At 36.1% G+C, this 22,786-nt stretch overlaps 1 pseudogene; it reads right to left on the reverse strand.

Annotated features, from left to right (window-relative positions):
* Positions 1 to 2,870: 2,870 nt before the first annotated feature.
* On the reverse strand, positions 2,871 to 3,132 carry LOC141553505 (LYR motif-containing protein 2 pseudogene; annotated as a pseudogene).
* Positions 3,133 to 22,786: the final 19,654 nt, after the last annotated feature.

Raw genomic sequence — 22,786 nt, forward strand, 5'->3', positions numbered from 1 at the left:
TGCTTCAAGTAGAACATAGGTGGTCACACCCTCCTTGACTTCTCAGGCAAAGGTGGGAACACCAAGGTAAATGGGGAGCCAAATCAGACATTATCAGCAGGTTTCCTCTGGACTAAATGGTTTTATACTTTACCCAGACTTCCTCCACTATCTGCGGCCCTCTACTATACTCTATCTACTACACCAACTAGCTGCCCCTGGAATATTTTTTTTGTACTGTTGTATTGAAATTACTGTATTATTGTATTGAAATATATTTTGTATGGCTTCACATGTATAATTATACAATATTGTTTGCCTTCTCAATGAGTGGAGGAGAGGTAAAAGAAAAGGAGATAATTTGAAACTTAATTTTTTAAATGAATGTTAAAAATAAATTTTAAAAGGAGAAAAAGAAGGACACCTAAAGATTATATAATCCAATCTTTTTACTTTACAAGAAGATAAAGTAATTTGCCAGGTCATACAACTAGTAAGTGACAGAACCAGGTTTTCTGATTCTAAAGCCAATACTTTCTTCCTAGCTCACTGTCTCTATTTTTGTCCACATTATTAATTAGTACCTTTCTCTTTGGTTTCATTCACCATTCTTGGACTGAAATGCCAATTCTAATACCTTTAAACTTACTAGTAAAAGGCCACAATGACACTCTTTTATTTTTTCAACCATACGTTGACCAAGGCTTATAAATTGGCCTTTAAATATGAATCAGTTCCTAAATAATCAGGATTAAACTTCCCTGGCTATTCTATGAATTTGTTTTAAACACCTAACTCCATTGCATACCCTAATATTGATTCAGAATGCCCCACTGAGCCACATGGAAAAGTTGAGAATGCAAAACCAATTCTGTGACAGGGGTGCCTCACTTCTCATTAAAGCATTCCAGGACATAATAAATCTTCTAGTCTTGGCTAATTCGTGTCTGAGCAAACATTCTCCTCTCCCCCCCCCTTTTTTTTTTTAACAACATAAATGTTTAGATTACAACATTCTCCCTCTTTGGAGTTCAGAATGCATAACTACAAAAGCCAGAGGCCAACACCATCTCCTTGGGGCCACCACTTTTATTGTATATTGACGACTGCATCTTCAGTCTCTTGGGGAAAGATTCTAAGCTCTTATCTCCACTGTGTAAGTCATGGATGCCAACAAAACAAGCACCACCAGTCTGTATACATGGAAATTCCTAAAACATAAAGATTAGATGTCAGCATATGCATCCCATCAGAACTACTCTGTCCTTTTCTAAATGGAATGGGTGAGGAGAAATGAAAGTTTTCTGAAAAGCATGGGTCTTTGGGTAGAGGGGAGAAATCTAGATAATTTGGGGAGTTTAGAGAAATATTCCCTTTCCCAATATTTCTTTCCCAAAAATGCCCAACATTTGTTTTTGCTTCAAATGTATTTTATTAGATCTCAGCAACATATAAACAAGCAAGAGGAGCAGATTAGTGGGAATAAACATGACACAACATCTAGCTAAATATGTCAGCTGGCTAAAATAATACCACAAATCTCTGAGATCTGTTGTGTTTCCATAGCACCTCTAGCAGCCACTGGTTGGTCAGTTGAATCACTAGCTTATTCATTTGCCCCAAATCACGGGTGGTCCATCAATAATAACATCCCAATAGGAAAACAAAAGAACTGTGGAGAAAGGAATGCATGCAGTGGTATCAAACATTAGTTCAGTATCAATTGTCCTCCCATGTTTAAGCCTCTGTACAACTAGTTTTGGACAATCAATAGGAGTTTCATTCATTCAGCAAACATTTATTAAGTGTCTACCATATGCAGTTGAAAGGCAGTATAATGTAATGGATGGTACTTGAAGTAAAAAAATCTTGAATTCAAATCCTGCCTTCAAGACTTACTAGCTGGATGGTTATGCTTCTTAGAGATTCAACCAATTCTGATTTTCAAATTATACACAGATTATGATCTGTCAGGGGGGAGGGATTCTCACTCTAGAAATTCCCATACCAATGGAATTATGGGCTTTTCAGGTATTGACATACTATCAATACAAAGATTTTCAAATGAACTATGATTCCACCTATCTAGAAGTCCCCTCCAATAAAGCACATCTCAACCTAACCATGGCCACCTATCTCTTGATCACTGGACATTTTCTTCCCTAAGTTTACCAAGGATATCCACCCAATATGTTAAAACAGCTCTTCATTTTCTCCTGATATTACAATGATACTGGTGGACCATTGTGGTTGTGCATCTTGTCATCTTTTGTCTTTAATCCATGACTAACACATTTTTTTTTCTTCTTATACACTCCCTTGGAAACATCATTGTTCCTATTCTGCCATTCTGGGCCAAGTAGACTAACGCTAACCCCATCTTCAATACAACAGCCTTTGAAATACTTGAAGACTGTTATATAATCTCTAAATCTGATCCAAGCTGAAAGTCCCTTGTGGCATAAAATCTAATCCTTTCATTAATTTGGTGTCTTTCTTTTTTTCTTTTTGAAGTTTATTTTATGTCACTTTCTTTCTTTCTCTTTTTTGTAACATGCAAGAAAACACATTTTTAATTTTTTTTTTTTATCAAAATTTGGTAATGTTGTTTCTCACGAAAACTGACCAGCATATCCAAAATAATAAAACAAATTCTCACTGCTAAGGCAACTCCCAAGATGCTCTTTATTTTATTCTTAAAACAAATCTGGGTCCATATGAGGCTATTTTGCACAAATGTAGCATGTTCTTTGAGTTTGTAGTGGGATCATCACTAGGCAAAGGTTGTTACAAACACATTAGCTTTCTACTCCTTGCAATGAGTTTTAAACTCCATTTACCTTGTAGTACTCCAACACAGATTTTGAAAAACCTTTGGGGAAATTATGAAGTTATGCTTTTGCCAAATTTAATGTTTTCTCCAACTCTTTTAGTTGCACATTTCCTTGAATGATCAGAATTCAGATTGTATCGTCTTCTGTGGCACTCATTTCTTTTGAATTCTTCCCTTGCCCAGTTCTGTAGATACTTGCAGTCACATTCATTTGGTACCTGGCGAATTACTTGTAAAATCTTTCTGTATAGGAGGACTTGTTGCCTTCTCATGAACTGTTTGAAGGTTAGTACTACAGGAGGTAAGCGAGTAGAGGACATGGTGGCATGCCAAGAGCCGGACTTGCATGGCTTCAACCGCCTCTCCTCAGAGACTTGGTGATCATCGTCACTATCTTTTTTTTAAAGCTTTTTATTTTCAAAACATATGCATGGATAACTTTTCAACATTGACCCTTGCATAACCTTGTGTTTCACATTTCTCCTTCTTCCCCTCACCCTCTCCCCTAGATGGCAAGTAATACTATATATATTATACATGTTAAAATATGTTAAATCCAATATATGAAAACATTTATATAATTATCTTGCTCACAAGAAAAATCATATCAAAAAGGAAAGAAAAGGAGTAAGAAAACAAAATGCAAATGAACAACAATAAAAGAGTGAGAATGTTTTGTTGCGATCCACATTCAGTTCACAGTCCTCTCTCTGGGTGCAGATGGCTCTCTTCATCACAAGATCATTAGAGCTGGCATCAGTCATCTCATTGTTGGAAAGAGTCATGTTGATTAGAATTGATTGTCATATAATATTGATGTTGTCATGTACAATGATCTCCTGGTCCTGCTCATTTCACTCAGCATAAGTTCATGTAAGTCTCTCCAGGCCTTTCTGTATTCATCCTGCTGGTCATTTCTTACAGAACAGTAATATTCCATAATATTCATATACCACATTCTCCAATTGATGGGCATCCACTCAGTTTCCAGTTTCTGGCCACTGCAAAGAGGGCTGCCACAAAGATTCTTGCACAAACAAGTCTCTTTTCCTTCTTTAAAATCTCTTTGGGATATAAGCCCAGTAGTAACACTGCTGGATCAAAGGATATACACAGTTGGATAACTTTTTGAGCATAGTTTCAAATTGCTCTCCAGAATGGCTGGATGTATTAACAATTCTACCAACAGTGTATCAGTGTCCCTGTTCTACTTCCCCTCCAACATTGCATATTATCTTTCCCTGTCATTCTAGCCAATCTGACAGGTGTGTAGTGATATCTCAGAGTTGTCTTAATTTGCATTTCTCTGATTAAAAATTACTTGGAGCATCTTTTTATATGGCTAGAAATAATTTTAATTTCTTCATCTGAGAATTGTCTGTTCATATCCTTTGATCATTTATCAATTGGAGATTGGCTTGATTTCTTATAAATTAAGGTCAGTTCTCTACATATTTTGGAAATGAGGCCTTTATCAGAACCTTTGACCGTAAAAATGTTTTCCCAGTTTATTGTTTCCTTTCTAATCTTATCTGCATTAGTTTTGTTTGTACAAAAACTTTTCAATTTGATATAATCCAAGTTTTCTATTTTGTGATCAATAATGGTCTCTAGTTCTCCTTTGGACATAAATTCATTCCTCTTCCACAGGTCTGAGAGGTAAACTATCCTAGGTTCCTCTAATTTATTTATAATTCCTATAATTTATTTATAATCTCATTCTTTATGCCTAGGTCATGAACCCATTTTGACCTGATTTTGGTGTACAGTGTTAAGTATGGGTCAGTGTTTAGTTTCTGCCATATTAATTTCCAATTTTCCCAGCAATTTTTGTCAAACATTGAGTTCTTATCCCCAAAACTGGCATACCCCTTGTTTTTTAAGAAGCACATATATAAATATAAAATTTAGCAAGGTAATAAAATTATTTGTGTACTTTTTTATCTTCTATCCAATTTTTTTTTCTTTTACTTAAACAAAATAATAAAAAAAGAAAAACAGAAAAGGAATACCAAACAAAATTAAACAAAACAAAAGAGAACATTGTCATGCACCCAGCAGAACATCAGGGAGGATTCAAAATATATAACAACAAATTATCAAGAACGTATATTTTATATTATAGTGTTCATTTTTTCTTTACTTCCTGTTCTTTTGTTCTCTGCTGCACCTTTTTTATTTCATTTTTTTCCTCCTTTCATCCTCTCTACCATTCCCCAAGCAGGCTATAGTTAAGAAAGGATACATTTATGTAGATATGTACATGCACATACACACACATCTTTCCTATTCCTGCTTACTCTTTGCTTTAATCCTGCTCCTTAACTTGCCTTATTATTACTTCACCTCCCTTCCCCACGCCCATGGATATCTTCCTTGTCTTCTTCCCACAGCTTTTATTTCCCAGTCCACCCATCTCTACTCCTTTATTTCTTTATAGATTTTGGAGGGGGTTATACATTTCATGGTATATATATAGTGTTGCCTATTTAACCCATTCCTTATGTGAATAGGTTTTCAGAACTATGAGCCCTCTTCTTCCTATAATGCTTCTGTGTCTATTCTTTCTCTGCACCTCATTTGTATAACATAATTACTACTTTTACCTTAACTCTGCCCTAATCTTTCTTTAGAGCTGCCCTATTGTGATGTCTATTTTAAACATGTAAAAAATAAATAAACAATTTATCCATGTTGGAGTTCCTTGAAATTCATTTTTGATATTGGCTGTTATATGTTAACTTTCCTGTTAAATTTGGGTTTGATTCGTAGAAAGTCCTAAAAATCTGCAAGTTTGTTGAATGCCCATTTTTTCCTCATTCAATATTATAGATAATTATTCTGGATATTATATTTTGAGTCACAGGCCTAGTTCTTTTGATTGCCAGTATACATGATTCCAAGACCTCTGATCTTTTATTGTGGCTGCTGATAAGTCCTGTACATTCTAATTGAAGCTCCAGCTTCTTTGAATTGTTTTTTTCTTGTTTCTTGCAGAATTTTTCTCTTTAACTTGGGGGCTTCAAAATTTTACAAAGATATTCTTATGTGTTTTCTACAAAGAATCTCTTTGAAATGGTGATCAATGGATTTTTCCTATTTCTACTTTCCCCTCCTATTTTATCACTTCAGGACAATTTTATTAGATTATTTCTTACATTACTGTGTCAAGGTTCTTTTTGGGTTTTTTTTGCTCACAGCTTTCAGGTTGTTTAATTATTTTTATATTTTCTCTTTTTGATCTCTTCTCCAGATACGTTCTTTTTCTTATTTCACATTCTCTTTCACTTTTTTCATTCTTTATATTTTGTTTTGTTATTTCTTAGTCTCTTATACCTTCACTGGCTTTCCTTTGTCCAATTCTAATTTTCAAGGAGCTATTTTCATCTTTAAGATTGTTATCTCCTTTTCTAATTGGTTAATTTTTTTCATAATCTTGTTTCCCTTAGATTTTTTTTTGTTTTTTATTTTTAGTTTTTCCTCAATGTTTCTCATTTGCTTTTTGAATTATTTTTTGAGTTCATGTATAAATTCTCTCAAGGCAGAGAGCTATTTCACATTACTCTTTGATGTGGAAGCTTTTTTTGTTTCAGTGTCCTCCTCTGAAGATGAGCATCACTTTTCCCTATTCTCATAGAAAGTTTCAATGGTTGGGTTCTTTCTTCTTTGCCAGTTCATTTTTTTTTTTTACTTTAAATAAGAAGTAGTAGTGTAAGCATCTCTAAAATTGTGGGGTAGGAACATAGTGCCTCTAGTTTCACTTCAGATCTCCCCTCTGACCTGGAACCCCAAACAAAGAATTTCACCCTCCAGCAAGTGCCCATAGCCAGCAGTGTCCCTGTCCCTCTGCTTTTGTACTTATCTAGTATGCTGATTCCTTCTATCCCAGGGCCAGTCTCTGTAACACAGCTGAATTTAGTGCTCCTAATAATCCAAGTCTTTTCAAACTCAAACCTCAACTCCATAAACAATCCAGGAAGTGAAAGTTTTTGTGTTTGCTGCTGAGGCTCCAGCCACATCCAGCTAACTCAGGGCTTCCCACTTGGTGTTTCTATGGAGGTAGCTTGGAAGTGCTTGTACTTCAGAGGGGGTCAATCCATGGCCCCAGGTCTTTCTATGGATCTTCTCAGATGTTTCTGGAGGACCCTGTTCTGTCCCAAGGCTTGCTTTTTCACCCATCTATGTTCTTCCCGAAGCACAAATTTGTTCTATTTGTGGAGGAACTCTGGAGAGTTTGAAATTTACCAACCTACTCTGCCATTTTCCCAGAATCCTCTCTTCTATACACTTTAAAAATGTTAAAAATGTTGTTCTTTCTATACACTTTAAAAATGTTTTAAAATGTTGTTCTTTCTTGTCTAATGAACTAATATTTTGCTACCACCCCTTCTCTGCATCTCACCCCTCTCACCCTCAAGTAGAAGATCTTTCTTGTAATAAATATAATAAAGCAAAACAATATTAGTTATGTCTATGTCTATGAAGATACATCTTTTATATAAGTAAATGAACAAATTAGTAGTAAAAGTCAATGTCCCAGTAACATTTCAATATATTGTGACCATCCTCTCTGTGTATAGCAGAAAAGCTCAGTTTTTAAAAATAACATTTTATTTTTCCAAATACATGCAAAGATAATTTTCAACATCCTTACAGAACCTTGTGTTCCAAATTTCTCTCTCTCACTCCCCCACTCCATCTCCCCCTTCCCCAAGATTGCAAACAATCCAATACATCTTAAACAAGTGCCAGTCTTCTAAACATTTCCATATTCATCATGCTGCACAAGAAAAATCAGATCAAAAAGGAAAAAATATGAGAAAGAAAAACAAACAAACAATCAAACAACAAAAAGGTGAAAGTATTATGCTTTGATCCACAATCAAAGAACTGATATATACAGAGGGCACTTTCCATCACAAGTCTATTGGAATTGCAGAAAAACTCAAATTAATATGCTTATTTTCTGTTCCTGAATCCTAGACAGTTCTTTTAACTCTTTCCCTATAAATAAAGGGAAATTAAGGATTTCTGTCCCTGGCTATATGCAATCATATTGGAATGATGAATGAGAAAGATTCAGATCTGCTTGAGAGAGTCCTATATAGTTCCAAATTATTTGCATGTCTAATCATGTGCATGCTAATTATCTATTTGTTGATTACCCTTTGAGAACCCTAAGTCTTTAGATCAACCCCTGCCCCACTAGATGTACTCTGGAAATACAAATTATTGTAATAACCCCTTGCAAAAGACTGACTGGCCACAAAATCCCCTGGAATTTTTTGGGGAGAGAGGAAACTAACAAAAGATTAAGAAGGTGAGGGAGGAAAAGAGGGTGTATGGAAGAGTAGAGGTTTTTATGAATGGCAATGCAAAAGTTAGGCTACCCTTCAGGAAAACAAGAAGAGAAGAAGGGAGAAAAAGGGAGAAGGTAGTAATTGTCCCATGGCAGCAGTAAACTATTTGCTAGTTTTAGCAGTTGCTATCTGCCTCATCTGCTCTTCTATTCTTTAAAATTATAAAAGCTACCTCCATCTAAACAGAGAAACTCGGAGTATGTATGTGTGACTGTGTTGTGGGGATCCTCACCTGAAAGAAACATGCCATTTGGGCCAGGCATTACCTAACTTTAACTCTGTTCATATTTTTCATTGACACTGTTGTTTTCTAAAACAATCTGAATCTTTCAAAAATATAGTTATGTTGGATTTAGTATTATTTCTCATAGACTCCTGTGGCCAACCCTGTCTTTATGTTATGGAGTATCCCTTTGTTGGTGTTATAAAGAAAAAGAGACTTTTCCTAGCACCAGGATGTTTCAAGTTCAGTCTTCAAATTCAAATCTGTGCCTGTTTTAAGGAATTTTATTCTGTAACTGGAGGGCATAAGCAAAAGATACTTCATAAATATCCTGCTAAGTGAAGAAATACTGTGAATTCAATACCTATTATACTTGATGCTAAGTGAAATAAGTAGAACTAAAAGAGCATTGTACAGAGCAACAAGATTATGTGAAGGTCAACCGTGATAGATAATTCTCTTCTCAGCAATGAGGTAATTCAGGTCAATTCCAATAGACTTGTGATGGAGAGAACCATCTGTATCCAGAGAGAGGATGAATGTGGATCACAACGTTGCATTTTCATTTTTGTTGTGGTGGTGGTTGTTTTCTTGCTTTTTTTTTTCTTTTTCATTTTTTCCCCCTTTTGATTTGATTTTTCTTGTGCAGCATGATAAATGTGGAAATATGTTCAGAAGAACTGCATATGTTTTACCTATATTGGATTGCTTGCTTCTAGAGGAAGAGAAAGAAAGGGAGAAAAATTTGGAAAATAAGGTATTGCAAGGGTGAATGTTGAAAATTACCTTTTCATGTATTTTGAAAAACAAAAGGTTATTATTATTATAAAAATAAAAGTCACAAAGATTTGCAAATATATATATGCTTTATAGATGTGAATCAAAGTTAAATGTCAATCATCTTGAGTTTACAAATAGGAAGGGTCAGCTTCCTATTACAAATAGGAAAAGATATCAAAGCCAGATTGCCCTCTTATCTGTAATATTCTCTTTCATTTGTACCAGAAATCCATTCTAATTATTATAAATTTGATAAGGAAGTGGTCATTAGTGAATTTTTGGCAGTAGTAGAAGAACCAAGAAATTTTAATTGTTTATTCCTACTACTAAATCTTGTTCATTGACTTAGAGCCAAGATTTCTCTCACCTGATCAATTATAATAGCCTCTTAACTGGCCTCCCTATGTCTAGTCCCTCCTTTCTCCAAGCTAACCTTCACATAACTGCCAAAGAAATCTTCCTATGCATAGTCTGACCAAGGCATTTCCCTGATCCAAAACCATGAATTGTTCCTTAATACCTGCAACATTTTTCTCCAAAGTGGGAGCTGTGGCCTGATTCTAAGTGGTACATGATGACTGGTCACACAATTGTAGGGCTTGCCTCCCATACCACAGCTGTCCTTTTCCTTTAGTACTCCACCATTTTGTATCTTTCCCCAAATATATAAGTTCTCAATCTCTTCCCTTCTGAGGAAGATGCTAGCAATTATAGCCTGATCATAACTCTTACACCCTCAGCAATACACACTCCACACAACCTTTTACCTCATTACTGTGGCAGGTACCTCCTGAAAGGTATATTCTGCACTGCAGAAGAGTAATTCATGAGAAAGAAGCCTCTATTCCTTTCTGTTTGTTTTACATGGGACAGAATATGAGTAGGCATATTCATTCTAATTTTGGTGATAATCATCATAAATCTCACTACATCATACATCTCTTTCACCAAAATAGGCAAAACTCCAAAATTTCATTATTCCTATCAAAGGTACAACCATCCTCTCTTCTTCCAGGTTCACAATATTGGTGTCATCCTTGATTTTTCCCTTTCCCTTAACCCTACATACTCAATCAATTGTCAAATCTTGTTTCTGTTGCCACAACATCTTCTGTATTCATGCCCTTCTCTCTAGTCACACAGCCAACACATCAGGCCTTCACAAACTCTTGCCTAACTATTGTAAGAGATAAGGATAGGGACTGGACCTGAGATTTCATTAAACTAGAAGACTTTCCAAGTGATGAAACTCTTTTTGCCAGTGTAAAACGATACCATCTCTGCAATTTTTAGAGTTGCATACAGCCCAGCAACTGTGGATTGCAACCCCCCATATAGGGTCTCATAACTAGATGTGCGTGTCATGATGTTATGATTTATTTTCAATAAATGTTTTATTTGTCTACCTATTTTATATACCTATATTTCTTTTTTTAATTAATTTTATAATTATAACATTTTTTTGACAATACATATACATAGGTAATTTTTTTTTTTTAACAATATTATCCCTTTTACTCCCTTTTGTTCTGAATTTTTCCCTTCCTTCCCTCCACCCCCTGCCCTTGTTGGCAGGCATTCCCATACATATTAAATATCTTATAGTGTATCCTAGGTACAATATATACTTGCAGAACTGAATTTTGTTGTTGTTGTTGTTGTTGCAAAGGAAGAATTATATTCGGAAGGTAAAAATAATCAGGTAAGAAAAACAAAAACAAAAAAAAAATGCTCACAGTTTACACTCATTTCCCAGTGTTCCTTTTCTGGGTGTAGCTGATTCTGTCCATCATTGATCAATTGGATCTGAATTAGATCTTCTCTATGTTGAAGATATCCACGTCCATCAGAATACATCCTCATACAGTATCATTGTTGAAGTGTATAATGATCTTCTGGTTCTGCTTGCTTCACTCAGGATCAGTTGATGTAAGTCTCTCCAAGCCTCTCTGTATTCCTCCTGCTGGTCATTTCTTACTGAGCAATAATATTCCATGACATTCATATACCATAATTTACCCAATCATTCTCCAACTGATGGACATTCATTCATTTTCCAGTTTCTAGCCACTACAAAAAGGGCTGCCATAAACATTTTGGCACATATAGGTCCCTTTCCCTTCTTTAGTATTTCCTTGGGATATAAGCCCAATAGCAGCAATGCTGGATCAAAGGGTATGCACACTTTGATAACTTTTTGGGCATAGTTCCAAATTGCTCTCCAAAATGGCCGGATTCTTTCACAGTTCCACCAACAATGTATCAGTGTCCCAGTTTTCTTACATCCCTTCCAACATTCATTATTATTTGTTCCTGTCATCTTAGCCAATCTGTCAGGTGTGTAGTGGTATCTCAAAGTTGTCTTAATTTGCATTTCTCTGATCAGTAGTGATTTGGAACACTCTTTCATATGAGTGGATATAATTTCAATTTCATCATCTGAGAATTGTCTGTTCATATGCTTTGACCATTTATCAATTGGAGAATGGTTTCATTTCTTATAAATTAGGGTCAGTTCTCTATATATTTTGGAAATGAGACCTTTATCAGAATCTTTAACTGTAAAAATATTTTCCCAATTTGTTACTTCCCTTCTAATCTTGTTTGCATTAGTATTGTTTGTACAGAAACTTTTTAGTTTGATGTAATCAAAATCTTCTATTTTGTGATCAATAATGATCTCTAGTTCTCCTCTGGTCATAAATTCCTTCCTCCTCCACAGGTCTGAGAGGTAGACTATCCTCTGTTCCTCTAATCTATTTATGATCTCATTCTTTATGCCTAAATCATGGACCCATTTTGATCTTATCTTGGTATATGGTGTTAAGTGTGGATCCATATCTAATTTCTGCCATACTAATTTCCAGTTTTCCCAACAGTTTTTTCCAAATAATGAATTTTTATCCCTAATGTTGGTATCTTTGGGTTTGTCAAAGATTAGATTGTTATAGATGTACCCTTTTTTGTCCTTTGTACCTAATCTGTTCCACTGATCGACTGGTCTATTTCTTAGCCAATTCCAAATGGTTTTGGTGACTGCTGCTATATAATATAGCTTTAGATCAGGTACACTTAGACCACCTTCCTCTGAGTTTTTTTTCATTAGTTCCCTTGCAATTCTCGACCTTTTATTCTTCCATATGAATTTTGTGGTTATTTTTTCTACGTCATTAAAATAGTTTCTGGGGAGTCTGATTGGTATAGCACTAAATAAATAGATTAGTTTGGAGAGTATTGTCATCTTTATTATATTCGTTCGGCCTATCCAAGAGCACTGAATGTCTTTCCAATTATTTAAATCTGACTTTATTTTTGTGGCAAGTGTTTCTCGTAAATTTGCTCATATAATTCCTGACTTTTCTTTGGTAGATGGATTCCCAAATACTTTATACTCTCAACATTTGTTTGGAATGGGATTTCTCTTTGTATCTCTTATACCTCTATTTCTGGGGTAACATAAAAATTTCTTGGGCAAAAAGGGATCCCAAGTAGAAAAACTTTAAGAAGCCCTGGCCTAGAGCATTAAGTAGTCAACTCACTTGTTTTGGGTTATAAAACCTATATATGTGAGAGGCAGGACTTCAACACAGGTCTTCTTGGTTCTAAGGCTAGTGCCCTATTCATTATATCATACTATATACTCCTTCCTTGTAATCTGTTCCACATACAGCTAAGTGATTTCTTAAAGCACAAGTCTGATCACTCCTTCCCTACCTAAATACCTTTTTGATCTAAAGATCAGAGTTTCTCTCATATTTATCTCATTCTTTTTTAATTTTTTGAGCAAGTTTTAGAATATAGATCAGAAGTTCTCAAACTATGGCCCATGGGCCAAATGAGGAAACTGAGGCAAACAGAGTTAAATGACTTGTCCATGATCACAGAAAATGATCTTAGTCTAGTAAGTGTCTTAGTCAAATTTGAACTCAAAAAGATGAGTCTTCCTGACCCCAGGCCAGCACTTTGTCCATTACAGCACCTAGCTGCTCTTTCTACTATAATTATAAGGATTGAATCCATTCACTCATATAGGGAATTTCCTAATAAGGAAACTGCTTCTACCAATGCCTGGTTCTCAGAGAACTGCCTAACCACGAATACCAGCATTACAGAGCCAGGGTGTATCAAAGGCCAGTATTGAAATGAGGTTATCCTAGTTCTAGGGCAAGTTCTCTATATAGTAAATAGGTTACATTTCTTCTTTCTGCATGTATATGTAGTGTACTGGTTAGCTTTCTGGAAGTCTTGGGACCAGTCTTCATTTTAGTAGAGTAATCACCATGAGAATAGCCAGGGATAAAGCCCAAAAAGTCTTTATTGTCTCCTTCACAGTCTGTCTCCTTGCCTGGGGCTCGGCTAACTTTCTGGAGGCCCTTCAGATGGGCCTTGGTTTCAGGGAGGGAAACAGGAGGATAGGCCAGCCATCATGAAGCTGATAAAGATGGAATGTCTCTCTGAGTCCCAGAGCTTGAGCTCCAGCCTCCAGTCCTCTTTCTTCTCTGAGTCTGTCTCTAGGTTTGACTCTGACCTCTTAAATACTCTACTACAATCAAATCCATTCATATATCACTAGAATACCATTATTTGTCATAAGATTAATTCAATCATACTGAACTAGAGAACTATTAATCACTATGCTAAACTAGATAACCATTGTCTTATCAATTCCACTGAGTTAATACCTTGTTGTAAGAATCCTTGTTTCAAGTACATTTCTCCAGAATTCAGGCCCTTCTTTCTTTTGTTTTAGAACATAGGTGGTCATGTCCTCTCTGACTTCTCAAGGAGGTGAGAACCGGGATCATGCCCCTTCCTGACTTCTCAGAGAAACAGGTGAAAACACCTCCCTGATGTCTGGGGAAGGGAGATGAAAACCCTCCTTCTACCTCCACTCATGAAGGCTTAATTGAGGGGGGTAAGTCAGGGGATGGGGAATGCCCTAATGGCTTCTGCTGTGCAGCACCACATTCCTTAATTTCATCAGCATTGCATTTTACTCCTTTCTTGTCTAATTCTTCATGCTTTTCGATTGTTTTATCATTACCCTCTCCCTCCTAAACTTTCTTCTTTTTTCTTATTCTAAAACTTATGTAATTCCCTAAAGCCAATTGTATTAAGTTTTCTATATATATAAAATGTTTCTTTAGGATTAAATAAGGACATTACCATTGCAATATTCAATTAATTGCTCTCCTACTAATTTCCATTTATCTGCCTCTTATTATTCTTCCTTGGAGAAACAAGGGGACATGCATTCTAATGTTTCTAAAAGTCCAATGATCTGCTCCCATGTTACAATCAAACCTTGGTTTTTTATTAGTCTAGCTATGCTTTCTACACACTTTCCTTAGGATGGAGAAGATTGTTTTCTAAACATTTGTCCCATTTCAGATGAAACACTAGTTTAGCCTTAACAAAGTTTCCTTCTTATCTATTTTTGTACTCACCCTAATTTCTGGGTCACAGAGACTTTTCCACTGAACTCAGGATCTGAGACTTTTCCATTGGACTGCTGAGTGGAAATCCTTAGCCCCATGTAGGGTGCCAAAATGTAATGTCCTGGTTAGCTTTCTGGTGGTCTTAGGACCAGCCTTCATTTCAGCAGAGTCATGAGAATAGAGTCATGAGAATAGCCAGGGATAAAGTTCAAAAGTCTTTATTGTCTCCTTCACAGTCTGTCTCCTTGCCTGGGGCTCGGCTAGCTTTCTGGAGGCCCTTCAGATGGGCCTTGGTTTCAGTGGAGGAAGCAGGAGGATAGGCCAGCCATCATGAGGTTGATGAAGATAGAATGTCTCTGAGTCCCAGAGCTTGAGCCTCTAGTCCTCTGTCCTCTCTCAGTTATAATCCTTCTCTGGGAGGAGCTTTCTTTTCTGTATAATCTTTTCTTCTATGAGCAGATTTCTTGGGAAGCTTCTGGAGCTTCCAGCCAGAGTGAAGGTAGATTCTTGAATCCTCTTCTTCCCCTCCAAAAGGGTGGGATTGCTGGACTTGCGAATCCACGGGATGTCTTCTCCTTGACCCAATCCAGAATCTGTCTCTGAGTCTATCTCTAGGTCTGACTCTGACCTCTTAAATACTCTACTACAATTAAATCATCATACTGAATATAAGCCAATCATTATATCACTAGAGAACCATTATTTGTTGTAAGATTAATTCAATCAAACTAGAGAACTATCAATCACTATGCTAAACTAGATAACCATTGTCTTATCAATTCCACTGAGTTAACACCTTGTTGTAAGAATCCTTGTTTCAAATACATTTCTCCAGAATTCTGGTCCATTACATGTATATAATTTCTAAATAAGTTAATATACCAACATTGGTAGAGCACACACAACATTTCTTTTCTTAACAGAGGAGAACTATTAAAAGCATTTAACACCCAATGGTCTGTAAGATAAACAAGAAACCTAGGCTGATGAATTAAACTCTCCACAATCTGGGTCCCTCATTTCTTTGTAGGTTCATTTCCCTCTGCTTTTTCATCTACTCTACATTCCAACCTAACTTTCCCCCCTCATTTCCCATCTCTAAGCATTTGTCTAAGGAGGGAATGTGATAGAATAGATAGAAAGCTAAACATGGAGTTAGGAAGAACTAGAACAAAATCCTCTTCCTGACTCTATGTGACCATAACCCAATTCATTTAATCTTTCTAAACCTCAGGCAATTCTCTAAATCTATATATTTTAAATGGGCTATAATCTGAACAGCTACTTTGGATGGCTTTGGATAGCACACGACTTCCCATCCCTGTAATTATAGCACTGCCACAAGCATTTGTATGCAATTCTTTTGTCTTAATTAGGACTCAAGAAAAGTTACCAAATACCCCAAATCCAGTGCAAGGAAACACAAAGCTCACAAGACAGTAAATAAGCCAACTTTAATGAGGGGAGACACACATAAAACAAAAAGCAGTCAGGGAGAATGATGGAAACTGGGTACCTTGATGGCACTCTGGAAGAATTAAAACACTCTCTCTTAAAAGCAGTGAAGTCTAGTGGGTTTCTTGTCTAGGGAAACTAGGTTTTGGGTATAGGGAGTAAGAAGCCTAGGCCTAAAGAAAACTACTAATTCATGCTAGCTGGGGAGAGGAAAGACTAATAGAGAACTTGAAGGATAATTGATATTCAAATCCTGTAGGGGAATTTTACTGGTATTATTTTGAAAGGATCGCTCAGTTTCCCTGTCAGGAGTTTTTAAGCTTCCCTTGGACTTCTACATTAAATGAGTGCTATATTCCTTGTATCCCCATATCTGGAATCTACCTATTGCTAAGCCCCTCCTTCAAAATACAATTGAGCCCTTTAAAGTTCCTTGAGGGCCTGAATTGTATCATTTTTAATCATTGCATTACAGGGACACAGAATTGGGCCTTGGAAATACTAAGCACTTAATAAATGTTTGTTGACATGAATGGGAACTTTTCAGCAGAATTTTAAAGAGCTATAGGCCCTTTCATTTCAATCTCATCCAAGACTCAAGGACCTTTCAAAAAAAAACCCTGAAAAGTTAAAATAGACACTTAAGGCCCTTCTTACCACATTCTAGAGTCAATTGGGTAAAATGTACTTTTCTTTTTTTATGACTAGATTCCTACATGATGACTTTTCTGCTCCCAGATCTCTGAGTCACAAGATACCTCACCATTGCCTTCCACCTGCCTGGGATCAACAATGCATATTTGTCTGTTTTGCTCTACATTGAAGGCAAACAGTAAGCTCCAGCCAGTACTCCAAGAGCTCCAGATCCCTCTGACTACCCCTTACTCGGGTCTCACGTTCCTCCAGCTCATAATACTGGACCATGAATAGAAAACTGCATGGAATTTATCAAATATTTTTAATTTATAAATTTTGATACATTTTATGTGCACAATCACTATATACTTCCCCATGAACTGGATGAGTAGGCCCCAATATTGCATCCAGTCTTGTTAATGCCAGCAAAGCTTTTTTTTTTTTTTTTTTTGTACTGCATAGTGCCACAGCCTGTCTGTAGTTTTAATTTCATTAATTTTCATCCTGATAATTGGAAGCAGCTTCCCGCCCTGATTTTCTAAGGTTTAATGAGCGACATAACTTGGTGTGCCCCACTGAGGTAGGCTTAAGTTGCTTTTCACTCAGGGAACTCTGACACCTTAACTCCCTCACCCCAGTAAGCCCCACATGCTTGCTAGCCCAATAGCTTCTCTCTTTGCTCTCTTGGAATTGTTCCATGTGCTAATTTATTCAAATACTAAAAAGGATCCATGAGCCTTGAGTTTCTTTCAAGAGTAGATTACAAAGATAGACCCATAATAACATTGCTTTAACGCTTCAGGGTTCTATAGTTTTGCTAGGAGAATAGGGGTAGATATATATAAACCCTCCATTCTTATAAGGAAAGACCAATGGCTTTGCAGTTCAATAGTTTTTAAATAGTGTCTGACTTTTCATTGACCCTATTTGAGGTTTTCTTGCAGGGATATTGTAGTGGTTTGCCATTTCCTTCTCCAGCCCATTTTACAGATGAGGAAACTGAGGCAAATAGGGTTAAGTGATTTGCCGGGGATCACACAGCTGCTAAGTGTTTGAGGTCAGATTTGAAACTCAAGAAGCTAAGTCTTTCTGTTTTCAGGGCTGACATTTTATCTGCTATACTACCTAACTCTCCATAATTGCCACCCAGCTGCAGTCTGAGAACCTGGGTAGAAATATCACTTCTGAAGTGACGCGGTATAAACCACTTAACCTCCTTAGGTCTCAGTTTTCTCATCTGCCAAATGAGAGATATAGACTAAATGGTCTCTGAGTTCTCTTCTAGATCTTGTTGTTTGTCTTTTGTGTTGGAAGAAGCCCATGAGACCATAAGGCCATAGTGCAAGTGAATGGAATTGAAGTGAGGGAGGGCTGTGCAAAGACACCAACCTCATTCTCTCCACATCTGTGTCATTGATTGCCAGCCTGTACAGCTCGGAAAATGGTGTTGTAATCATGCCGTGCTCAAAAAATTCTGACCTACATAGTAAAGAACTTATCTGAGTCAATTAATCCACCATGCGATTCTCAAACAATCACTGGGCATAGAAAAGAAAAATAAAACAATTTTAGTTTCAGAGAACTTACATTGAGGGAGATGATGGGTACATGTATATTTCCATACAAAATAAATGTAAAGTAGGTGGAAGGAAAATACTAGCAATTAAAGGAAGTAGGCCTTCTTGTAGAAAGTATTAAATTTAAAAAAAAAAAAAAAACTTTTTCATGATAATTGTGTTGTACATTTGAAAGTAATAGCAATTTGTACTAGTAGATTTTCAGTTTCATATACAATTGTCTTTGTTTTAATCATACTATGTTATAGAAATGTTTGTTTTATTCTATAAATTAAAAATAAAGTTGAAAAAAGAAATAATTGCCTAACCTGAGTCTTAAAGGAAGCAAGAGATGTTATGAAACATATAGGGAGACAACTTATGCAGAGGGATCTGGGGCAGAGAAATACAAGAAAGCCAGTTTGGCTCACTAGAACAACCAATAAGTGCAGAAAGAGGAGTAATGCATTATGAAGCAGAAAAGACAGATGGAAGCCCCATTATGAAGGACTTTAAAAGCCAAACAAAGGAATTTATATTTTATCCTAGAGGTAATAGAAAGCCAGACATCAGCCACAGACCACAGTCTGTCAATGGGCTGGGCTCAAATCTTGGGAGAAATTTCCAGAGTTTTTCCTCCATTGGTAGCACTCTGGAGAGCCAGGTCACTGCGTACCAGGAAAAGGCATTAGACAGAGGAAGCATGAAGTATTGTATTGGTCTGAGTCCCCACATGATCAATAGGGTCTTTTATATAATGCTCTTTCTCCTCTTTGTGCAAAGAGCCATGAAATACTGAAATACATGAAATACTAATGCTAGCATCTTTCTATACATTCCCTGCTCTTTCTTTGGGTGCAAATAATTATTCTAACACTAAACATTTATATATTCGTTAATGACTAACAAAGTGCTAACCCTAAATGCAATGAGGAAGGTGAAATGTACATATGGTTGCTTCATTTACAGATGAAGATACAAATAAAGTATAGGTCTGACTATGTGCTCAAAAAACTCCAATGGCTCCCAATTATCTCTAGAATCAAATTACAAGGCCATTTAAAGCCCTTCACTATTTGATTTCCACCTATCTTGTAGGATGAGTATACATTATTAGACCTTCACTCTACAAATTAAGCAAACTGGCTTTTTCACTGTTCTTCACAGGACATTCCATCTCCTATATCTGTAATGCAATCCTACTTCATCTCAGGATGAATTTCTCAGGATCCCTAGTTTCTCTCGAAGCTCAGTTGAAGCACTAGATGAGGCACTTCCTGATTTCCTCTTCCCTAAGGCATTCCCTGACCTATAATATCTTACTTGTGTGTGTGTGTGTGTGTGTGTGTGTATGTGTGTGTATGCAGATGGATTTGTGAATAGATGGCTAGATTTAGTGTCTCCTAATAGAATGCAAGCTTTTTGAAGTTAGGAATTATATTCTGCATATATAATTTTAAATTAAATTTTATTTTTTATGATGAAGTTAACAATCAACAAATACCAGTCTCAGTATACAAATAACAAGAAACAAGTAGCATAAGAAATTTCTGTGTCATAAGCACATAAAAACATCAAATTTAACAAGGTAATAATAAAACTGCTTTGTGTTCCTTTATGCACTTTTTTTGTCAATTTCTATATAATTTTAAAAATATTTTATTGATGTTCTTGTATTTTTCTATCTAATGAACTGACATTTCACTGTCACCCTTTCTGCTCACCCCAATGCCCCAAGGAGAAATTCTTTCTTGTAATAAATACAGTCAAGAAAACAAATCAGCACATTAGCCATGTCTGAGAATGTACATCTCTCAAATAAATGAATGACCAAATCAAGAGGGAAAATTGATAGAGGATTCCCAGTGACATCATTCCAATATTCAGTGACCATCCCATACTCTGTGTAGCAGAAAACCTCAAATTAATTCACTTATCCTCTATTCCTAGATATGGACAAGTCTTTTAGCTGTTTCCCCATCAGTAAAGGGAAGTTAAGGATTCACAAGAACATGAAGAAGTATGATTGATGTTAAACATTTGGATCTGCTTGAGTCATCATAAAGATGCCCAAACACCTACCACAGTCAATAACATATAGTTGGTTTTTAATAAAGGCTTGTTTGCCAAGGGCACACAGCTCAAAGGTGACAGAGACAGGACTCAATGCAAGTCTTCTAAGATTAGTGCTTCACTAAGCCAGGCTTGTAATCTTGTGATCTTCCCCTCTTCTCTCAGTTACCTCTTATTCAGGATCTAGTTGGATTCTATCTTAATGGCATGCTTTGCTTCCTCTTCTCTTGATAACTACCCAGAATAAAACCTCAAAGGACAAATGATGCTTTATTATAATGATTCATTATTTCATTGAACAACCCTTTATTCAATGCCTACCCTCCACAATGCATTGTACAGCTCTGGCAGCTAGGTGATTCAGGTTCCTGAAATCAGGAAGATTCATTTTCCTGTGTTCAAATCTGTCTGACTTTAGACACTTACTAGCTGTGCAACTCTTCAGTTTTTCCAAATGTAAAGTAAGCTGAAGAAGAAAAAGACAGATTATTCTATTATCTCTGTCAAGAAAACCCCAAATGGGGTCACAAAGGATCAGACATGACTCAACAACAACAACTTGTAGCTTAGAAGTGGACATGATTGAAATGAATGAACAACAACAAACTGGAATTTAAAAAGTTAAAAAACAAAATAGTCCCTTTCCTCAAAATGGTGTAAAAAAGAGAATTTTGGCTAACTTTCAAAGTGCTTCATTTCAAAAAGAGAATAGAAATATTACCACTTTTTAATTGTAGAAGTCACAATCCTTTCATCTTCAGTAAGAATTGTGATGGTCTCTACTAATGCCAGGTAATAGTGTCTATGAAAAATAGTCACTTGAATTCCCCATAAGATACAGTTGGCAATTAAAAGAACAGAGAACAGATATAGAGTCCACATTTACCCAATTTAGGAAAAGAGCAAGAATCTTTTGAAATCATCTCTTCCAATTCTCTTATTTTACAGATGAGATGACTTTGCAATCTAGAGAGAAGAACTGACTTATCCTTGAGACCCAGTTTAAAAGTAACAAAGGCAAGATATGAATGCAACTCTTCCAGCTCTAACATGTCTCTTTCCTATCAATTATTAATAATGCTGGAGAGTAAGTTAATTCTTCAGTCAGGGTTACACGTCTGAAGTCTCTTTCAGTTCTAGAATTCTACAATTCTTATGCCACGATCCAAATTCAACCAAAGCCAGGCTGAAAATCATGTTGTAAGCATCTTTGTTCAAAAAAAAATCTAAGGAGTTTGACAAGTTGAATCATGCCCTCATTGATACCAATATGATTACATGGAAGGAAGAATATATACATATATGTGTGTACTTTACCATGTTTGTGATGATTTCCCACGTTATAATGAAGCATAGGTTTATGACCCCAGGGAAACAGGAGTCTTCTATTCCACTCAGATCAATGATTTCCAGTTCCTCTGGATTTCTCAATCCAATATATATATATATATATATATATATATACATACATATATATATATAGATAGATATAGATATAGATATAGATATATATAAAAAGATAGCATCTATCTCAAAAGGTTGCTATAAAGATCAAAGAAAAATATGCTAATAAGAAATGAAAAATATAAGGTACTTGACAAACTTTAAAACTGTTAGATAAATACAAGCTGTTTTGATATTCTCATCTCTACTCTACCTTCCTTCTAGAGTTGATGTTAGGATCAAATGAAAGAATGATATGAAGGAGCTTTATAATTATCAAATTCTACATGAATCCAGGATATTATTGTTGCTATCTCCACTTCTTCTTCATTCTGGAGAAGCACACATCAAAAATAAAATGAATAAATCACATGTGGAAGAGCTGGGATGGATGACCTTCCTTGTCTCTCTTTGCCCAAAGCACTTTATCACCTCCCTCAGTAACCAGCCCAGTCATTCTAACCACACCCTAGGCAGGTGAAGCAGGACTAATGTATTAGCCAAATTCTGTAGGTGAGGCTAGGCAAAGACAAGAATGAAGGTGTCCCACCCCGTATGGCAGGCGGGCAACAAGTTCCAAAAGCACATCACTCCCAACAACTTCATCATGCTGCTTACCCATATACCAGGAAACCGACACAGTCAATAAAGTGAAACTTCAAATGCTGTAACAAGAAATGTCAGCATGCTTCCAAAAAACAACTGTATGTAATACAGTGTTTAATGGAGCAATATAATAGATAAATGTTGCTGGCTAGGCAGTACAGAGTAGTCAAGAAAAAGGTGTCTAGAATGAGGCAGAATTTGAGTTGTGCCTTAAGAGATAGGAAGGATTTAAAAACTCATTTGGGAACTGAGTGTTCTAATCAAAGGGAATAAGAGAGCAATGATTAGATTTTACCTAAACTTAATGAATGTTCCCTGAAGAATATGAATTGGAAGATGAAAAAGAAGCATGAATGCCTGCAAAAGGACTAGCCTGATCCAACCAGAGAATGTTTATTGGGAAC

The sequence above is a fragment of the Sminthopsis crassicaudata genome, chromosome 2, assembly GCF_048593235.1.
Source record: "Sminthopsis crassicaudata isolate SCR6 chromosome 2, ASM4859323v1, whole genome shotgun sequence".
In the NCBI taxonomy this organism is placed as follows: domain Eukaryota; kingdom Metazoa; phylum Chordata; class Mammalia; order Dasyuromorphia; family Dasyuridae; genus Sminthopsis; species Sminthopsis crassicaudata.